The sequence below is a fragment of the Erinaceus europaeus genome, chromosome 12 (assembly GCF_950295315.1).
Source record: "Erinaceus europaeus chromosome 12, mEriEur2.1, whole genome shotgun sequence".
In the NCBI taxonomy this organism is placed as follows: domain Eukaryota; kingdom Metazoa; phylum Chordata; class Mammalia; order Eulipotyphla; family Erinaceidae; genus Erinaceus; species Erinaceus europaeus.
In genome coordinates, this window is record NC_080173.1 from 82,684,191 (window position 1) to 82,705,811 (window position 21,621).

Sequence of the window (21,621 nt, forward strand, 5' to 3'; positions counted from 1 at the left end):
GCCCTTCTTCCGTAGCCAGTCAACAGCGTCAGGTTGAGCCTCATGTAAAGTTTCGAGACTGCCTTTGAATCTGGAGAAGTGGCAGTCGTTGACTATGTTAGAGTGCTTATATGGGTTAAATGCAACTCCTTAATTGCAGGCATGGCCTTCACATAAAATAGACTTTATTCTGCCAAAATAAGGAACAATTTCTCCTACATTTAACAAATAGTGCCCCCTCATATCTCATATTTGGAACAACACAGACTAGATATTTTTAAAGTTATGTTTACTTATTTATAGATGTGTGTGTGGGTAAGAGAGATTATTGCTTTTCCATGTTCTGATGTTCTATTTGTCTTTTTCTATTTTTAAAAACAGTTTTTACTCTTTTTTTTTTAGATTTTATTTATTTATAATAGAGGAAATAGATAGACAGAACACACACTGGAGCATCATTCCGGCACATGTGAGGCTAGGGATGAACTCGTGACTTCTTACTTGCAAGTCCAGCATTTTATCCATTGTGCCACCTCCTGGGTTTTTGGTCTGCTTTTAATGTGGTATCAGAGATTGAACCCAGGGCCTCATGCATGCAAGTCCTACTACTTAGCCACCGCTCTAGCTCCTGGGCTAGGTATTTTTGTAGGAGTTTGTATAATATTCTTGTCTGTGATATTTGGGGTGGGAGGAAATAAAGACTAATATGTTTTAAAGGGATTTACTTCTAGAACAAAGCCTGTGGTTCCAAGGATGGGGGAAGGAGGGACGAGGGGTGCAAGAAGGCTGTACAATCTCAAGACATTTGGAAACCAGGTTTAGATCAGGTATACATTTAAGTTCCCATTTGTAAGATCCAATTTCAACTTGCCTTCTACCAGGATAACAGGGGTTCCATGTCTTTTTTTTTTTTTTTTCTTCCCTCTTCTGAGACAATTATTCCTTGGAGCTGCTTGTAAAATAATTCTCTGCTTTTCCAGATAGATTCTTTCACCTGGGTTTTGTTAAGACCTATTAATTCTGACCAAATCGGCCCAGCTGAGTCTCTGAAGTGAACGTTTCACCAGAGCCAGGATGGCTTTGGCTTTTCTGACAGCTGATGAATCGTTCTCAAGGCCAGCCGGAGCTTATAAGCACTTTCTGAATATGGCTGAGCACAGGCTGGTTAGAGGAGAGCACACGGGCCAGGTGCTTGGGGAACAGTTTGTTAAAGCCAATGAGTTTCGCAAATGTGTGAGCTGATGAGAAGTTCTCAGCTTTCCGGGCTGCAGTGGTTAGTGCTCTGTAACCGGAGGAGACCAGCAATGAGGGCTGATTTCGTTTTGTCAAACCAGGTCTCTAGGACTCCAGGCAACTGATGACAGGCTCAGAAGTGCTGCTCCAGTTGGTCAGTTTGGATGGGATATTTTACCCACCCAACAGAACCAAGTCCAGACTGGGTGTCATGAACTGGTGCCAGGGGACTAACTCATGCTTGTGAATTGATTCTGCCTGTTGAGAAGGCCAGCTTGCCGGCCACTTCTTCCCTCCTAGCTGTGTGGCCATTGCTTTTCAGCATCTGTGGGTTAAGAAATGCACTCAGTGCAATTATTATCTAATCACTTCCTCTCTCTCTCTCCCTCTCTCTCTCTCTCTTTCTCTTTTCTTTTAAAGATCCAGTTTGGGTTTACTTGTTTAGCCTGTGTTATCTTATCTCTTGGTTTTTGGACTTAGCTTTGACACCAGACACTCCCCTTCTTCCTTTGAAAGAGCACATCCCAAATGTTGAGATCCCATGACTCCCTAGAAAGCACCAAACATGAAACAACACCCAGCAAGCAGGAGGCCAAGAAGGTTGTGGTTAGACTGGGTGCACCTGAAGGGAGGCTTTCCGTCCATCAGTTGGCCATATGGTTGGTGGCACCGGAGAGATGCCAACAGCATTTCAGTAAGCCTGAGCTCTGCACCCTCGGTCCTTGATTTGATTCAGTGCTTTCATATAGGTAAGAGTACAATATCCTTTTTTTTTTTTTGCCTCCAGGGTTATCGCCGGGGCTTGGTGCCTGCACCACAAATCCACTGCTCCTGGAGACCATTTTTTCCCTTTTGTTACCCTGGTTGTTTTACCATTGTTGTGGTTATTATTATCGTTGTTATTGATGTTGTCATTGTTGGATAGGACAGAGAGAAATGGAGAGAGGAGGGGAAGACAGAGGGGGAGAGAAAGACAGACACCTGCAGACCTGTTTCACCACTTGTGAAGCGACTCCCATGCAGGTGGGGAGCCAGGAGCTTGAACCGGGATCCTTCTGCTGGTTCTTGCGCTTAACCCGCTGAACTACTGCCCGACCCTATACTTTTTTTTTTAAAAAAATATGATTTTTAAAAGTTACTTTACATTAGACAAGAGATGAAGGAAGAGGGCGGCCCGATCAGCACTCTGGCACCTGAGGTGCTATAGACAGAATCTGGGGCCTCAGATATGCAAGACCTATTATCCATCAGCTGAACCACATCCCCAACCAGCAAACCCAATTTTTATTTAAAAAAATTTTTTTTATTCATTATTGGATAGAAACATAGAGAACAGGGGAGAGAACAGACCCATGGGAGTGTGCCCACTGGGGACTGCCCCTACCTTGCCGTGCATGTGGGTTTTAGGAGTCTGCAACCATCTGAATTAAATGTTCTACTCCCCCTTTCCCTCTAAAACTGGCTCTTTCTCCACTGCTCACTACTGCAGCAAGTGGCAGTACAATCACTGCCATTTCACATGCCTGAAAGTTGGGTGTCACCTTGCAGTTGGGTGTTGTGCACCTATCGCCAATGTGACTCATGAATTCATGAATTGCGGGGTAGGCATTTGTAAAACCCTTGCCAACAGAAGCTCATGATTTGTCTTCTTTCACAGAGAGAATAGAACACTGCTCTGCCATCAGTGAGGTTCTGTTTCGTTTTTGTCTTTTTTTTTTTTCCTGCACTACAAATGCACTGCTCCTGGAGGCTATTCCCCCCCCCCATTTTGTTGCTCTTGTTATTCATCGTTGTTGTAGTTATTGTTGTTGTTATTGCTGTCATTGTTGGATAGGACAGAAAGAAATGGAGAGATTAGGGAAGGCAGAGAGGGGGAGAGAAAGACGCCTGCAGACCTGTTCCACCACTTGTGAAGCGACTCCCCTGCAGGTGAGGAGCCGGGGGCTTGAACCAGGATCCTTACAGCAGTCCTTGCGCTTTGCACTATGTTAATCCTCTGCTCTACTGCCTGGCCCCCCGTATGTCATTTAAAAAATATTTATTTATTTATTCCCTTTTGTCGCCCTTGTTTTATTGTTGTAGTTATTGATGTCATTGTTGTTGGATAGGAGAGAGAAAAATCAAGAGAGATAGGGAGAGAGAAAAATAGACACCTACAGACCTGCTTCACTGCCTGTGAAGCGACCCCCCTGCAGGTGGGGAGCTGGGGGCTTGAACCGGGATCCTTACGCCGGTCCTTGCACTTCGCGCCACCTGCACTTAACCTGCTGCAGTACTGCTCAACTCCCCTGTATGTCATTTTTTTAAATGAGCTCTCTGCTCATAGAAAAATGTTGCAAATATCCCTTTTACTCCCATGATGTCTCTAGACCTCAGATTCCTCCACTCTTCTTTTATCTTGTCTAGCTCACATCACTTCTTACTTATACTAGGAAGTTACCTCCTAAAACTGGTTTCCAGATCTTGAATCGATTCTCTATATGCCATTCTCTATACGCCATCTTAAAATACTAATCTGGCCAGTCACCACCTCCATTGGATGGAGCAGTTTCTTCACCTGGCCCTATGTGTCTCCAACCCACCTTGTCCTCCACTCCTCTCTCTACTCCACTCACCTGAGTCTACCCTCCTCTGTGCTCAGAACTCAATCTAAACATCTCTTCCTCAGGGACCTTCCTTGACAGCCCTTTGTCAGCTCTATCCTGCCTACTGCTCCCTTCCCTTATCTTATCACTCCTTGAGAGCAGAGAGTGAACCTGGCTCTCCTGGCCTCACAAATCAGATACATAGGAATTGCTCCAGGAGTATTTCTTGAATAGATGGCCAGTGCTGCCCAGTCAGCAGGTGGCTTGGGGCCCGGTAAACACAGGAAAAAACCGGCTGGATGAATCCGTTCTTATGGGCTGCATGAAACTCACCCCAGGTTCCCAAAGGCTAAGTGCTTATTTCTAGAATTAATCAGCTACCATTGAATTTCTTTCCAATAGGATGTTCTTATTCAAGATTGCTTTCATCTCAACCACCAGGAGACTTGAGACTGGTGGGAGGAGGTTCTGGGGATCAGAGTTCAGCTTCACTAGGCATGTGTTTACCAAGCAGATACCAATAAATGAAGCGCAGGGTAATGAGCTGTGACTTAGCTTCTCCCAACTTAACTAGGACCTGTTGTTGGTTGAAAGTGTCCAGTTTCATCCCCAGAACATAGTGTCACTGCCTTGGATGAAGGATAGTAACCAGTGTCACAAGAAGACCATTGGCTCCTTCTCTTCAGTTGCTACCAGGAGACTGGAAGAAAATAAGACGAACTTTGTTTACCACAGAAAAGCGCTGAGAAACCCAGCCAAAGGCCCTGTGGGGAATCATCTGTGCTCAGTCTATGAACAGTGCTGGTGTGGGGAAAGCTGACTCTGGCCCCTCCACTTGCTCCAGGACCCACACAGTAGTCTCAGGGGCAGCACAGCCCATTTCCAGAGAGTAGCAGAAGCTGACTGTCCACTGGAGGTGGCTTGCAGGCAGAGATGGAGCTTTGCACACAGTAGGCCAGCTTGCACACAGTAGGCCCTCAGTGGATGCTGACCCTTGTGGCAGGGTCATTTGCTACTGTGGGTACTGTTCCACCCTCGTCATCGTGCCTGCTGCACTGTGCAGTGATACAGCAAGGCACCATTTGCCAGGTCCCTTTATTTAATGGGGACTGTGACATCAGGAGAATGGGGTGCTTTATGTATGTGATCAGCCACAGCTTAGGGAGTGAGTGAGCTGGCAACGCTGGACCGGTCTCACCTTACACTGTAGTTTCCTCCTGCTCCTCAAGACAGGGCTGGCTTCTAAGCACAGTGGATATTCCCATGGGGACTGATTTCTGAGGTTCCAGCTTTGCCTCTACTCCAAAAGTGACAGAAAAACCAAAACAAACAAACAAAAAAACCCAAGGTTCTAAGGTTCTACAGGAAACTTGCCCAGCGTGGGATGGAGGTTCTCTCTCCTTCTCCTTCACTCTCTCTCTCTCTCCCTCTCCCTCACTCTCTCCCTTTCCCGCTCCTTCCTCCCCACCCCCAGCTTCTTTCTGGGCCAGGAAATTTCACTCCAAAGGAGATCTGTTTGTTGCTTTCTGTCACTTTATCCAGTAGGCTTACGCTGACCTAAAGGAGAGTGACTAAGGAGAAATGGAGTATTTTCAGCCAGGGGCATCACAGCTACTGGATCAAGTGTCTTTTAGGGGGGCCGTATATTTTGCAACTGATGTGTTTTTATGCAGGAAATTAACACACTTCATTTAGAGAGAAGGAACTCTTTCCAAGACTTTTCCCTTGTTGTCTTCCCTACCCCCCATCCGACCTTGTAGTATAATATACAGCATGGACAACCATCTTCAGTATGGAGACTCCATTAGCCCATAAGCCAGCATACCAGGGATATGCCAAAGTGATGCTCTAGTTGTATTCTCTCTCTCATAAAAAATTTTTTTTTAAAAATTGCCTTGGTCAGCTGCCACAACCATGTCAACTAATAATATTAATGAGTGTCATTTAGCCTGGGCTGGGTTGGTTTAGCAATAGGTAACAGGAACATGGCTTCAATTGCAGCGAGCCTCATTTTTGACTATGACTTTATCCTTCCTGTTGCTCAGATCCAAGATCTTGGAATCATATTTGACTCTTCTCTTTCTTTCCTACCTCACATCTAATATGTCAAGAGATATTTTGACTCTGCCTTCGAAGTCTCCCCAGCACGCAATCCTTTCTGACCACCTCCTCTGCTAGCACCCTGGGACTAAGCTACCTAGTATCCTCTTGGGCCATCACCCTGTCTTTCACCAGCCTGATCATCGCAATCACCTTCTCACTGCAGTAGTATTAGCTTCTTCCTTTCCCCTCCTGTGGTTTATTCTAATACATCAAGGCAAAAGTGTCCTACTAACAGGTAAGTCAGATCTTGACATTCTGTACACAACCCCGGAGCAGCTCTCATCTCCCTTCCAAGGAAACGTTAAAGTCTTCATAACATCCTCCCAGACCCTTCATGTCCCAGCCCTCTCTCATCAGTCTCACAGCCTCTCCTCCCTTCTCCCCTCCCCACTCGGCGCCCTCATCCTTGAATGTGTTAGGCTCACTTCTACCTTAGGGCCTTTGCATGAATCCTATCTTTGATTTCTTGGTATCAAACATTGTTTTGTGGTTTTCATTTGCTTAACACTCTAATGACTATTTTCCCCCACACACAAGTGTTTCAGTGTTTCTGGGTCACGAGTGTCTATATTCTTAAACTTATCATTTTCTTCTGTTTCTTGGGGGGCCTCCCTCTTGGAGCCTGCCATCCCCTACTCCCCTCCGACTGCATGCCCTCTATCAGCTGCCATCAGGAGTTGCTGACTCCTACTGCCACCTCATCTTTCATAGTTTACTTCTTCCCTTGGTTGGTGCATTTTTTTTTTTTTCTTTTCACCAGAGCACTGTTCAGCTCTGGCTTATCGTGGTGTGGGGGATTGAACCTGGGACCTGAGAGCCTCAGGCATGAAAGTCTCTTTGCATAACCATTATGCTATGACCCCTACCCAGTTGGTGCATATTCTGCAGCAGCTATTTAAGAGAAGATAGACATGTCAAGGAAAAATGTGTCTTTGCATATCTGAAATGCTTTTATTCCACTTTCATCCTTCATTGATCATCTATCTGGTTACAACTTTTGAGGGGATGGAGTGGGGGTCCTGCAAATCATTTTCACATAGACTTTTGACTGCACTGCTCCATTATTTTCTGAATTCCATATGGACTTAGAAATTAATGCCATTCCAATCCTTGATTGGTCTTTTTTTTTTTTTTCCTTGTCTTTATTCAGTGTATCCTGAACTTTGTGATGATGCTTCTTGGTAGGAGCCACTACTCATTTTGTAGAGGCCTTTTCATCTGGAGACTCCTGTCCTTTAGCTCAAAGAAATAGGACTTGTTTTTGCTAGTTTCTTTGACTCCTCAACTCCCACCCCTTTTTGTCTTCTTAGGACTCATACTAGTTAAAATTCAACTTCTTGAACTGGTCTTCTTCCTTATCTTTCCCTGGTTATCATAGTTAAATTCCTTTGTCTTTTTTGTTCTATCTTCCAAATTTCCTTTTAAACATTTAATCTTCCTTTCCTTTTAAAATATTTACAGTGATCTCATTGTTGTTTTCTCATTAATCCATTTAAAAATCACATCCACTCCTTACTTAGTGGATATAACATCTTATTTTACTCCTCTTAATCATTTTCAGGATACTCTTCACACACTCCCATATCACTTCTATTTATTCCAGAATTATTACTATTATTTTTGCCTCCAGGGTTATTGCTGGGGCTCGGTGCCTACACTACAAATGCACTACTCCTGAAGGCTTTTTTTTTTTTTCATTTTATTGGATAGGGCAGAGAGAAATTGAGAGATGGCGAAGACAGAGAGGGGGAGAGAGATAGACACCTGCAGACCTGCTTCACCGCTTATGAAGTGACCCTCCTGCATGTGGGGAGCTGTAAGCTTAAATTGGGATCCTTTCGAGGGTCCCTGTGCTTTGTATTATGTGCACCTAACCTGATGCATCACTGCCTAGCCCCCTTATTCCAGAATTATTTTTCCTAATTTGAGGTTTCTAATTTTTTAAAAAAATTTTTAATTATTTTTTTGTTATCTTTATTTATTGGATAGAGACAGTCAGAAATTGAGAGGGTGGGGGGAGATAGAGAGGGAGAAAGAGAGACATCTGCATTCCTGCTTCACCACTTGCAAAGCTTTCCCCCTGCAGGTGGGGATCAGGACCTCGAACCTGGGTCCTTGCGCATTGTAACATGTGTGCTCAACCAGATGTGCCACCACCTGGCCCCGAGGTTTCTAATTTTTAGGTTAGAGGCTTTCATATCATGTATTTGATGATCTTGGGCTAATCTTAATCTTATCTAAGCCTGGTTTCAGACACACACACACACACACACACACACACACACGATTAATGGAAGTCATGAAGGTATGGGTAAGGTTGGTTCAAGGGAAGGTTTTACTGTGAGGTGGCTGGGCAGCAAACTGACTGTTTCACTGGGGAGGGACTCTAACATGTCCCTTTGTAGTTCTTATCTCTGGAGCCTTTCAATTATCCTGAGAGAACTTCTCAAATTGCCTGTAGGCAGGAGGGGAGAGAGGACACAGTGAGTGTAGGCCTGGGAAAGCCTGCCATCTCTGTTCACTTTCAAAAGCCAGAGGAGAAAAGTCGTGCTCCTACCAACCATGTGCAGGTCGTAATGCCCCACACTACCTTCTTCATACCTGCCTCTTTCCTACCTTCTGCAGGTGTTGTACCTCCCAGTTCTCAAAATTTAAAGGCTCTGTAGGCCCAGTTCCTTCTGTTTGTTGTTCTTGGCCACAGAGAAGGGATCATGATTCTCAGCTCTGCCCAATCAGTTAGTTACCCTTCTCTCTTCCAAACATTTGCAGAACGCTTTTATCCGTGTTTACACCCCTCTCCCGTTTCCGCCTTTAGAGGCCTGTTTTTTGTGACTGATGGGAGGGGAGGTGAGCATTGCGCCAGGCGTCCTCAGAGGTAGGCTGCATTTTAATCACAGGACTAAGGGTGTAGCTCAGAGGTGAGGGGGAGCAGAGCTCAAAAGAACCTATTTTTGCACAATACAGGCACAAATGTCTTCTCCCTCACCCCACCCATGCCTGACAGGAGGGGTGGGCGGCACATCAGATGCCCAGTTGGTAGACCCCAGAACTCACCTCCTGGCAGTGTTATGAGAATTCAGTGAGCTAAGACAAGTCAGTGCAGTGCCTGGTATTTGTGTACTCAAGTGGTCGTGATTATAATTAATCTTTAAATGTTGGAGTATACTTAACTCTGGGGATTTAGGTGAATATTTACCCTATCTGGTGCCCTGAAGCAAGCCATAGTTTTCCATAAACTTCTCCTGGGAAGCCCAGTTTCTGGGCTTGCTAGGCTTTGAAGAGGCAATGGAGAGATCCTTCTGGTCTTGGCCACTTTGGCATGGTGTCTAATTGGCGTATAAGGAGCATCCCAGCTCAGCCTCTAATGTTCTTGCTTCTTGATATGAACCCATCTCTTTGTGTGCACAGTCATTTTGTGTCTTTCTCCTCAACCTTCTTCCAAGATTTTCTACTCATTGTACAAGTCCCTCTGTGGAACATAACACTCCCTCTTTGATTTGTTACAAATGGCCCCAGGTTCTCGTTCTGTCTTTGACACTATCTAGAAATAGCTCAAACTTGGAACCGAGGTTTGCTCTGTCTGGGTTTGAACTCCTACCCTTGGATTAGACATGTCTCATGGATAAGCACTAAATTCTCTGTGGACCTGAGTTTCCTCCTCTGTCCAGTAGAAGGTGATAATAATAGAACTACAGACAGAGAGCTGTCGTGGGGATTAAAGAGAGAATCTTCACGGAGTACCCAGGCCTGACAATCAGAGTTAGGAAAAAAAAAAAAAAGTTCACTACCACGGTTGTTATCTTTCCCAATTTAAACCCTCACGCAAACATTGTCATAGTGAGCACAACTGCAGACGAGGACTCAGGGATATGAAGCCTGTCAGATGGCTGAGGCAGAGGAAATGTGATCTTGATTTTGTTTGTAGCTTCTACTACACTGCATAGCAACAGAACAACATAGCAACTAGCTGAAAGCAGTTAACATTTTGTTCAAGTCAGTCAACCAGCATTCAAATGTCATTTCATCATAGAAAATAAAAACCTCCTGAGTCGCTTTTGTGTCAGATAGACAAAACCATTGCGGTAAAGGGGGCATTTGACTTTACATTCTGCCCAAAGCAGTTCTCGTCACATATTTATAAATGGTCTCACCATCTCCCTCCGTTTGTGCTGACCTACCACTGGTGTCCTAGTAACTAGTCACCCTAGCGCCCTCTAGTGGAACATTGTGGCTTCCTTGCATTTAGGGGCTTAGATTTGAAAAAAGGGCTTTCTTTCTTTCTTTCTTTCTTTCTTTCTTTCTTTCTTTCTTTATCTCTTCTCACAGTATTAAGCTTATTTGAGGACATGATTCAGCTATGGGGTTTAACTTTTATTATTATTATTATTACCTTATTGCTTCATTTTTTTTTCTTTCTTAAGACTTTATTTTGTTGAGATAGATAAGAGAGGAAAAGATACACACACAGAGAGTTTACCAGAGCACTGCTCAGCTTTGGCTTAATGGTGGTGTTAGAGATTGAACCTGGGACCTTTGGTGCCTCAGGCATGAGAGTCTCTTTGTATAACCATTATGCTATCTCCCCAGTCCATTGCCTCATTTTCAATACTTTCAACTGCTGAGACTTGGTTGTTCCTAAGAGTCTCTCTCCTCCTGCAGAGTGGCCACCTGGTGAGCACCCCCAGTCCTGTTCCTCCAGGTTCAGATGGCTGCTCTGAAGCTAGTCCACAACAACTCTGGTGGAGGGGCCAGCGGGTCTCACCATGACACAGACCAGTTGTTCTTCACAGGCGTTGTAGTTAGAACACAAGGCAACTGCCCCAAATCTATCTTTCCACTCCTCTTTCCCTCCCTCCCACCTCCCTCCTTTTTCCCTTCTCTCCCTCCCTCTGTCCCTCCCTCCCTTCCTTTCCTCTTTTGCCAGCCCCTGCATGGTTTCTCCCCAGCTAGATGTGCTGATGACCCTGAAGGGCTTTGCCACTTTGGTGGAAGAACTGTTTCGACCTGAACAAAACTGTGCAGCAAGAGCTGCAGGGAAAGGTTTCTGTCTTCCCCTTACCTGCCAGAAGCTTGGCGGAAATCTCCTTTGAGGAGCTTGAAGGAATCACGTTAATTGAGATAAATCAGAAAGAGAAGGGTGAATATGGGATGATCTCATTCATAGACAGAAGTTGAAAAACAAGATCAGAAGGGAAAACTCTAAGCAGAACTTGGACTGGAGTTGGTGTCTTGCACCAAAGTAAAAGACTCTGGGGTGGGGGGAGGGATCAGGTCCTGGATCATGATGGTGCAGTAGGCCCTAGGTGGGGAGTTAGAGTGTTATGTGAAAAACTGAGAAATGTTACACATGTACCAACTACTGTGCTTTATTATCAGCTGTAAACCATTAATCCCCCAATAAAGAAATGTTTAAAAAAAGAAAGAAATTTCCTTTGAGGAAGGCACCTCTCTGTACCAGAAAAGGGGAACAGACTTGTGGCATCAGAACTTGGGGGCCCACTGAGATGAGTCTGTATAGTAACTTCACAAAAATAACCTTTATCTACCAGTAGTTCCCCACCCCACCCCCGAATTTCCTAGTCATCTCACCACCATCACCCCGAGAAGTCCAACTCTTCCTCCTTAGTCTTCTGTTTAGTTACTTCTCCACAATATTTTGCCCTAAAAATGATATACAGCTCCTCCAAATAAAATGTCTTTCTTTTAAAAATATATATTATTTGAGGACTGGTCGGTAGTACAGCGGGTTTAGTGCACGTGGCGCAAAGTGCAAGGACCAGCATAAGGATTCTGGTTCGAGCCCCCGGCTCCCCACCTGCAGGGGGGTTGCTTCACAGGCAGTGAAGCAGGTCTGCAGGTGTCTGTCTTTATCTCCCCCTCTCTTCTCTTCCCCTCCTCTCTCCATTTCTCTCTGTCCTATCCAACAACAACATCAATAACAACAATAATAACAACATCAATACAACAATAAAACAACAAGGGCAACAAAAGGGAAAATAAGTAAAAGTTAAAAAATATATATATTATTTATTTATGGATAGAGACAGAAAGCGAGAGGAAAGGGGAAGATAGGAAGGAAGAAGTGGGGGGAAGACTTGGCCACTTGTAAAGCTTCCCACTCAGTAGGTAGGGACCAAGGGCTTGAACCCCAGTGCTTGCACACTGTAACATGTATGTTCTACTGGGTGGGCCACTAACTGGCCCTCAAGTGACTTTCTTGAGTTTTAATTTCCTCCTCCACTTCCTTCTCCTCCTCTTCTTCAAAACCCTCTTGCAGAGAAGAACATCAGCATCAATACTATCCCTTTTCTGCTGCTAACCCATAGCTCAATTCGCAGGTCCCCTCTACTGACTCTTAAAATGCTGGTGAATCCATTTCACTTCTCCTACAGCCCCAGCTGTGGAATTATTTGTGAGGAGGGCGGGAGGTGGGCCAGCAGCTCTTGGCTCCTCCCTCCAGCGGAGCATCTCGCAGCTCTCCAGCCTTGCGACCTCACCCAGTTCAGCACCCTCAGCTGCTGTGCCTGACAAATGGCCAAAAGACAAGAAACCAACCGCACAAAGAGCCCAGGGCACACTCTGCCCCACCACATCTTGACTTTCAAGTGGCTTTCTGTGCTCTATGAAATGTTAATCCGACAGGGTGAAATCCAAGCTGGTTTATCCTCAGAGCTACCAGGGCCAGCGGTGATGGTGAGCAATGAGGCACTAAATTTCTTCTCCTGAAATACAAGGCATCCATTCAGGGAGCTCACGGTCACAGGACAAAAAGCTATTCTTGTATCAGATCAACAAAGGGACTGGGTCCAAGTGCAAAGACAATCTGAGGTTTATGTTTGGTTTCCTATGGAAAAGTAAAAGCCGGGGGAAGACCACTGGTAGGATGGAGCCGCATCCTGAAGTTCTGATTCAGCAGGTAGGTAGTTGGACCTGGGGAATCCACCCTTTCATCCAAGCACCCCCTGGGGGGGAGGGGTTCTGATGCAGACTGTTGGAGGGCTGCCCACATGCTGAGAAACAACAGGTGTCTGCCAAGATTTAATAGCTTCATGGACCATTGGGAGCCCAACAAGGTCATTGGCAATACAGTGGAGCGAGAATATACATACTTATGTTTTCAAGGGTTTGTCCCAAGGAGACTTTGCTTACTACACATAAGTGCCAGCAATGGGTATTTTTACAGGCAGTAAACATCTGTTTATCACCCTGAACTGTTCATTTGAATAAGCCATTGTGAAATGGCCCTAATGTATTTAATTATCAAGTCTGCAATGAGCATCAAACAGGATGAACAATCGACCCATGATGAACATGTCCTGTTCCCTAAACAATGCTAAGTGGAAGAAGCTTTGCACAACTCAGGCAGTTGTTTCTGAGCTGTAGCAGGAGATCTACCTCATGACAGTGTCTTCTTCTTGCCATCTTCTCTTTAAAAGCTGAGTTTTTACGGGAGGCTGAGGATACAGAATTTTGGTGGTGGCTGTCGTATGGAATTATACATTATAAGCTTACAATCTTGTAAGAGACTATTAATAACAACTAAAAATTAGGGAGTCGGGTGGTAGCGCAGTGGGTTAAGCGCAGGTGGTGCAAAGTGCAAGGACTGGTGTAAGGATCCCGGTTCCAGCCCCCAGCTCCCCACCTGCAGGGAGTCGCTTCACAAGCGGTGAAGCAGGTCTGCAGGTGTCTATCTTTCTCTCCCCCTCTGTCTTCCCCTCCTCTCTCCATTTCTCTCTGTCCTATCCAACAGCGATGACAATAATAACTACAACAACAACAACAAAAAAAAAACAAGGGCAACAAAAGGGAATAAATAAATATTATTTTAAAATTTATAAAAAAATAACTAAAAATTTTTTTAAAAGAAAGAAAAGATAAAACCCCTGGATTTTAGGGGACTGAGGGAGTGGTACACCTGGTTGAATGCACACATTACCATATGCAAGGATCAGGGTTCAAGGTGCCGGTCCCCACCTGCAGGGGGGAAACTATCAGCAGCCGTGCTGCCGATGTCTCTCTTTTCCTCTCCTTCTCTATCTCCCTCTCCCCATCTCAATTTCTATCTGCCCTAGCAAATAAATAAATATTTTAAAAAAGCAGCAACAACAACTGGATTTTCTGATCTTGCACATTTCCTCATGACATCCTCCGCTCCAGCTTGCAATCGCTCTTTGTGAAGTCTGTTTTATATTGCCTGCTTTATAAATACAATACTTGTAGGAAAGAAAAATGCCCTCACTCTTTGCTGTTCCCGGAAAACTGCTATTTTTATTAGGAAATAAAATAGAATTTAATAGCATATTCCTAAATTTGGGGGCATTTAATTTAAAAAGAGAGAGATTAACTGGTGACTTACTTTGTTCTAAGTGCTCTCCTCAGTATTTGCCTGACTTCATCCTGAAAGCGATTTTCACTGGGTAAAAGATATAATAATTATGGGAGTCGGGCGGTAGTGCAGTGGGTTAAGCATACGTGACACAAAATGCAAGGACTGGCGTAAGGATCCCAGTTCAAGCCCCGGGCTGGGGAGTCGCTTCACAAGCGGTGAAGCAGGTCTGCAGGTGTCTGTCTTTCTCTACCCCTCTCTGCCTTTCCCTCCTCCCTCTATTTCTCTCTGTCCTATCCAACAACGACATCAATAACAATAATAACTATAACAACAATAAAAAACAACAAAGACAACAAGAGGGAAAATAAATAAATATTTTTAAAAAATTTTTAAAGATACAATATATAATAAGCACTTAACTATGACTAACATAAAACAGAAGAGCTAACTTCAAAATAAATTATTTTCTTGGGCATACTTTTATCTTTTTGCATTTTAATTAGTTTGTAATATTACAAAAGTCAGGGATTATAGTTCACATCTCTATATAAGTCTGTAAGACTCATAGGAGGGTGGGAAAGATATCATAGTGATTAAGCAAAAGACTTTCATGCCTGAGCCTTCAAGTTTCTAGATTCATTCCTCCACACTACCATAAACCAGAGCTGTGTAGTTCTTTGATGAAAAACAAAAAGGATTTTTTCCATCTGAAGAACACAAAGATAAAAGACTGGAAAAAATAAGACATATCTTGTGCCAGCAAGATAACTCACTCGGATAATGCATTTGTTTTGTCACATGAACAGCCCAGGATTGAGCCCATGCTGCACTGCACTGAAGGAAGCCAAGACTTAAGCCTGGAACCTACTGCCTTTAAGTCCTGAACTCTACAGCTGTGCCACCTCCCATGTTGCCAGAGGGTTCTTCTTTTTTCTTTGTTTTTCTTAATCATTGCACTGCTCTGTTCTGGTTTATGATGGTGCCAGAGATTGAATCTGATACTTGAGAGCCTCAGGCATGAATCTTTTGCATAACCACTATGCTACCTCTGTGGCCTAAGAAATTACACTTTTTAAAAAAATATTTTAAAATATTTATTTAGAATAAAGAGAAATTGAGAGGGAAAGGGTATAGAGAAGGAAAGAGAGGGAGGCGGGCAGTGGTGCACCCAATTAAGCACACACAGTACTAAGTGCAAGGATCCAGGTTCAAGCCCCAGCTCCCCACCTGTAAGGGGGAAGCTTCACAAGTGGCAAACTGGTCTGCAGATGTCTTTCTCTCTTCTTCTCTATCTCTGTCTCCCCTCCCCCCTCTCAGTTTCTCCCTGTCCTATCCAATAAAAATGGCCGCCAGGAGCAGTGGATTCGTAGTGCCGGCACTGAGCCTGAGCAATAACCTTGGAAGCAAAAACAAAACAAAACAAAACAAAACAAAGCAAAACAAAACAGGGTGGGGTGGGGTGGAGGAGTGAGACAGACATCTGCAGACCTGCTTCATCCTTTGTGAAGCTTTCCCCATGCAGGTGGGGACTGGGGGGTTAGCGCAGCGGGCTAATTGCACGGGGTGCAAAGCTCAAGGACCAGCGCAAGGACCTGAGTAAGGATCCTGGTTTGAGCTCCTGGCTCCCCACCTGCAGGAGAGTTGCTTCACAAGCGGTGAAACAGGTCTGCAGATGTCTTTCTCTCCCCCTCTCTGTCTTCCCCTCCTCTCTCCATTTCTCTCTGTTCTATCCAACAACAACAATAATAACTACAACAATAAAACAAGGGCAACAAAAGGGAATAAATAAATAAATCAACATTAAAAAAATTAATTGCACTTCTAACCAGATCGACACATGCAACCAAGTTGTTTTCTTGGGAAAGGCTTTGACATCTACAGGTGTAAATGGTTTTCCCATGTGTTCAGTCCACTGAGCTTTGGAATTGGCAATTACATTAACCTGGGCAGGACAGTGATACCCCAGATATAAGAGCTAACAGGAAATTGAGAGGCCAAGTTGTTTCTGATGTCTTCTTTTTTTTAATATTTATTTATTCCCTTTCGTTGACCTTGTTGTTTTATTGTTGTAGTTATTGTTGATGTCGTTGTTGTTGGATAGGACAGAGAGAAATGGAGAGAGGAGGGGAAGACAGAGAGGGGGAGAGAAAGACAGCTGCAGACCTGCTTCACTATTTGTAAAGCAACTCCCCTACAGGTGGGGAGCCGGAGGCTCGAACCGGGATCCTTCTGCTGTTCCTTGTGCTTTGCGCCACCGGCGCTTAACCTGCTGCGCCACTGCCAGACTCCTACCCCCTTTTTTTCCCCCAAGATTTATGTCCAGAGAGAGAGAGAGAGAGAGGAGAGCGAGAGAGAGAGAGAGAGAGGCTAGAACAGCATACTGGCATGTGTGGAGCTGGAAATTGAATTTTGGACCGTATGCTTACAAGTCCAGAGTCCTACATTGTGCTGCCTTCCAGACCACAGTTTTAGATGTCTTTTTATATACAGTTATGTATGACTTAACAGTATTTGAGTCAACTCTGGAACACATATGAAACAGTGGTCCCAACAGGCTGTACAGTCTAGGTGGGTGGTAGAGAGACCATCTTGTAGTCAGTTACACTCAGTGAGGTTCACACAGTGATGAAGTCACACTCTGATGCATGTGCCAGAAAATAACCCTGCCTTAGACATGGCTGTACTTGTTGTCATTGTGTTAGCATTGGAAACTTTTCACTGTCAGTTGAACCATATGCAGAACGTCAATATGTAAAAGAGAAGAAAGTGTTGTTTTAATTTCTACAAACTTAATCGTATAACAGGTCATGGCAATGAACATAGACTTGGAGTTCTATTCAGTAAATAACAGTGACCTTTACTAGCTCTCTGTTATGTCGTAGATGCTGTTCTAAGAGCTCTACATATATCAATTAACTAATATTCGTGGTTATCCTATAAGTTAGTACTTTTATTATACCTATAAGGAAACTGAGGCACATAGCCTAGATAATTGCCCAAGATAACTTCACTAATAAACATAGAGCTGGGATGCCAATTACAGCACTGTCTCAGCAGCAGTTTCTACTACTTTTATTCATTTAAATAATTTAGCTTCATCGTATGATAAAATTCTGCATGTAATTCGTGGTAAAAGAACATTTACTGAACATTTACTGAACATTTACTGAACATTTACTGAACATTTACTGAACATTTACTGAACATTTACTGAACATTTCCCACACCTGCAAAATTCAGCCCTTTCTGGCTGTCTCTTTTTTCTCCCTCACTGTCATCTCATGAATACATGGTCCACTGCTCTAAACTAGCTTTTCTCATTCTTTTTAAAATTTAACAGAGACACAGCACAGCCACTTGCCGCCACGTGTGGAATTTCCCCTGGTGCTATCGGTGTTGCCACATGCTGTCAGAACTCCAGCCCATGGCCTTGAACTTAGTAGGACACCTCTACGTCCAGAGCTATGTCTCAACCCATGAATACTACAAACTGATGATAACATTTTTTTAATTGTTGTAGTTATTATTGTTGTTGTCATTGTTGGATAGGACAGAGAGAAATGGAGAGAGGAGGGGAGACGGGGAGAGAAAGACAGACACCTGTAGACCTGCTTTACCGCTTGTGAAGCAACTCCCCTGCAGGTGGGGAGCTGGGGGCTGGAACCCGGATCCTTACAGCAGTCCTTGCGCTTTGGCCACCTGCGCTTAACCCACTGCGCTGCCATCCAACTCCCCGATCATAACATTTTAAAGGGGGAATTAGTGAGAATATTTTCCCCTATGCATTGGGGGGGGGGTGCTCACTGCTGAATCCTCTCACTCTACCTCTCTGTCTCTGTCTCTGTCTCTGAAAAAGCTGATGTAGAGTGGTGGTGCCTTGGTAAAAAACAGCATCACCATCATCTTTAAAATCTTTATAATTGAACTGACTCTTGGTAGGAGAGCAAAAAATAAGCAGAAAAAATAAGGAAATTTTCTTCTTTTTTTAAAAAAGATTTTATTTATTTATTGATGAGAAAGATAGGAAGAGAGAGAGAACCAAACATCACTCTGGTACATGTGCTGCTGGGGCTTGAACTCAGGACCTCACGCTTGAGAGTCAAGCGCTTTATCCACTATGCCACCTCCTGGACCACTCTCTAATTTTATATATTAAATAACATGGTACTTAAAAGAAAAAGAGTGGACAGTGCTTGGGTCTAAGCCAAAAAGAGCTAAGCAATGGTTCCTTCCTTCCTTCCTTCCTTCCTTCCTTCCTTCCTTCCTTCCTTCCTTTCTTTCTTTCTCCTTTACTGTGTAGTAATTTCTAGATAATAACAATAATTTAGGATATAGAACTTTCTCAGACATCATCTTGCCACAGAGAAGAATTGGATTCATTTTTTTAAAGTTTTTTTTAATTGATAAAACAAAGAGAAATTGATAGGGAAGGGGGAGATAGAGAAAGAGGGATGCTTGCAACACTGCTTCACTGCCCACAAAGCTTCCACATAAATGGGGACCAGGGATTTGAACCTTGGTCCCTGTGCATGATAATGTGTGTGCTTCACTGGGTGCACTGCCTGGGCCCTGAGAACTGGATTCTTGCTCACTTTCATTATATCTAGGTAATTCAATTGATCACAACACATTTATTCAGTATATATTTACTAACCACACACACTGCAGAGAGTTTAAGTACTGTGGACATAAGATTATTCTGAGTCAAGAATTCACACTCTACTGAAGAAATGTGCTACCAAAGAAATGGGCTACAGTTTTTAATTTTTTTTTTATCATCTTTATTTATTGGATAGAGACTGTCAGAAATCGAGAGGGAAGGGGGTGACAGGGAGAGAGACAGAGAGACACCTGCAGCACCTTCTTCACCACTTGTGAAGTATTTCCCCTGCAGGTGGGGGCCAGGGGCTTGAACCTAGTTCTTTGCAAACAGTAATGTGAGAGCTTAACCAAGTGCACCATAGCCTGGCTCCCCAAAGTTTAAGTCTTAATAGCTTCATGAAAAATCAAGTTTAATAGCTTCATGGCCGTCCACCTTACTATGTATGCTATAAATACTAGGGAGGCATGGTGGGGTTCACAGTGCCTAGTAGACAGTGTGTGTGTGGGGGTGGCTACAGAATTTATTGGCTTGCTGTTAATGACAAAAAGGAAAGATGTCTGAGAGCATCACTGCACCCTTATTGGCAGTGAAAATATGCTATTTCCAGAAAGAAATATATACTTTCTACCATCTTTATCTTCTAAGGACCTATTAAAAGCACACAATGGGGGAGCATAGTAAGGGTGGGGGTGGATAGCATAATGGTTATGCAAAGAGACTCTCATGCCTGAGGCTCCGAAGTCCCAGGCTCAGTCCCCTAAACCACCATAAGCCAGAGCTGAACAGTGCTCTGGTTAAAAAAGAAAAGAAAGTTAGACATGAAATTAATAATGTCTAATGCTCTGGAAATATTTTTGCACCCATAAAACATGTTTTGGTTAAAAAAAAAAACAAAACAGGGACAATGTGGGAAGTGGGCCCACTGTCCGGGAAGTCCAGGCCATTGTTTCCATGAGAGTCTGATCAGGTCGACCCCAAGTTCTCCCCTTTCCCGGGTAGAGGCAATGGCAGGTCCCTCCTGACCTCGTGAACTGATGACGGATGGCTCCCCCGGACGTGACACCCTTTTTGTACATGCCACTCCGTCCCCTTAAAACAAAGGCCATGAATTACTGTGTACTCAGTTGCTCCCTTCCCCCTTGCCCTGAAGTGCCTGTAATTTACCCTCAGAGAAAATTGTGTTGTTGATTTCATGACCAAGCCTTGTATGGTAACTTTCCCATTGGGATCAAATACTTTGTAGGTCAAGATGTAACTATGCATTGTGTTTGGGTTAATGATTACCTCAACCTTCTTTCTGGGCTTGGGTATATCTGCTTGCTTGCATCCCCCTAATAAAGGAGTTGCCCCTCTGAGGCTTCTCCCAGAGCTGGATAAGTCTGGTGCGGCTTCTTCCTCTTCGCGCACTATGCCCTTGTCATGCAGAGCCACCCTAGATCTCCCAGGGGGCCGCTTCACCCTCTGCCGCCTGTGGCTGGGGAGGTGGGGGACCCAGAGTGACCAGCAGGACAAGTACTCACAGATAAGAAAAGTGAGGCTAGAATGTGATAGGATCCACATGGGGAGCCAGACTTGAGGCTGCTAGCTAAATGTGTTTCCCACTGCATGATGTTGCCCTCATGAGTCTCCTTTTGAAAGAAAAAAGGATGCTGGTAGTGGAGAATTTATTATGTAGGCATTAGGCCTAGCTATAATCCTGGTGAAAAAAAACAACAATAAAACCCTTTATTATTAAAAATAGTGTTGCAATGAGTAACCTCTTACATACATCATTTTGCACAAGTGCAGAAGCATTCATAGGATATATTCCTAGGTGTAGAATTGAATTGCCATATTAAATAGCATGTGACTGTTAATAATCACATAATAGGCTGTTAATGGAGCTCTGACTATGGCAAAGATTTGTGCAGGTTTCATTTGCCAAGAAAAATAAGGTGTCTACCCAGAAAAAGATAAGATGTAAACACACCTAATTTACAAGGGAGATAGTGCCATTTGTAACAGAGTGAAAAAGAACTAGATTACCAGCTCCATAAAAAGCCAGAGGCTATCTTTCATGTTCTTTGAGTAGCACATGCCCCATTATTTAGTAGGTGTTCAGTAAATATTCAGACATATGAGTGAATTAGTGAATTCAGAGAGTGAGTTGAGAGAGCAGTCAGTACCTTGTCGCTGAATGATCTGATAAATGAGTTCAGAGAGTGAATGAGGTCAGCAATGATTGTTGGCTTCATAAAGGGGTTGCTGACACTTGGAACCACCTCTTATAGTTCATGTATTACTCTGGGAAAAAAATAATCAAATTGTAAGCTCCTTTTGTTTTAAATCAAAATTTATTTCATATGACTATATAAAGTTCCACGTGAGAGAGAAAGAGAAGCCAAAGCACCACTGGTACTTACGGCACCAGGGATTGAATACTTGCAAACTTAAACTCTAAAAAAAGATAATTGAAGGTTACTTGTTTATTTTAAAGCTTATCAAGAGATGCAACACCATGTAACTCTGTCCCCTGAAACTCAAGCAGAGCTGCAGTGATCTGATTCAAGTATTAGTTGTTCAATGAGGTCTCTATGGTTTTTCCAGCCCCCTCCACCCCAAGCGTGACCTTTAGGAGCTAGCCACAGAGCAGAGTTGTGGTCAGTGCCTGCAATGCCCCAGGCCTTTTCCCCAGCGTGGAACAACTCTTGGCAAGTCTAGGAGAGGCTCCTGAGATGGGAACTTGAGAGGCAGAAACTCCCCTGATTGGCTGAGGTTGCTTTTGCCGGACTTTTTTGAGTACTGGGCGG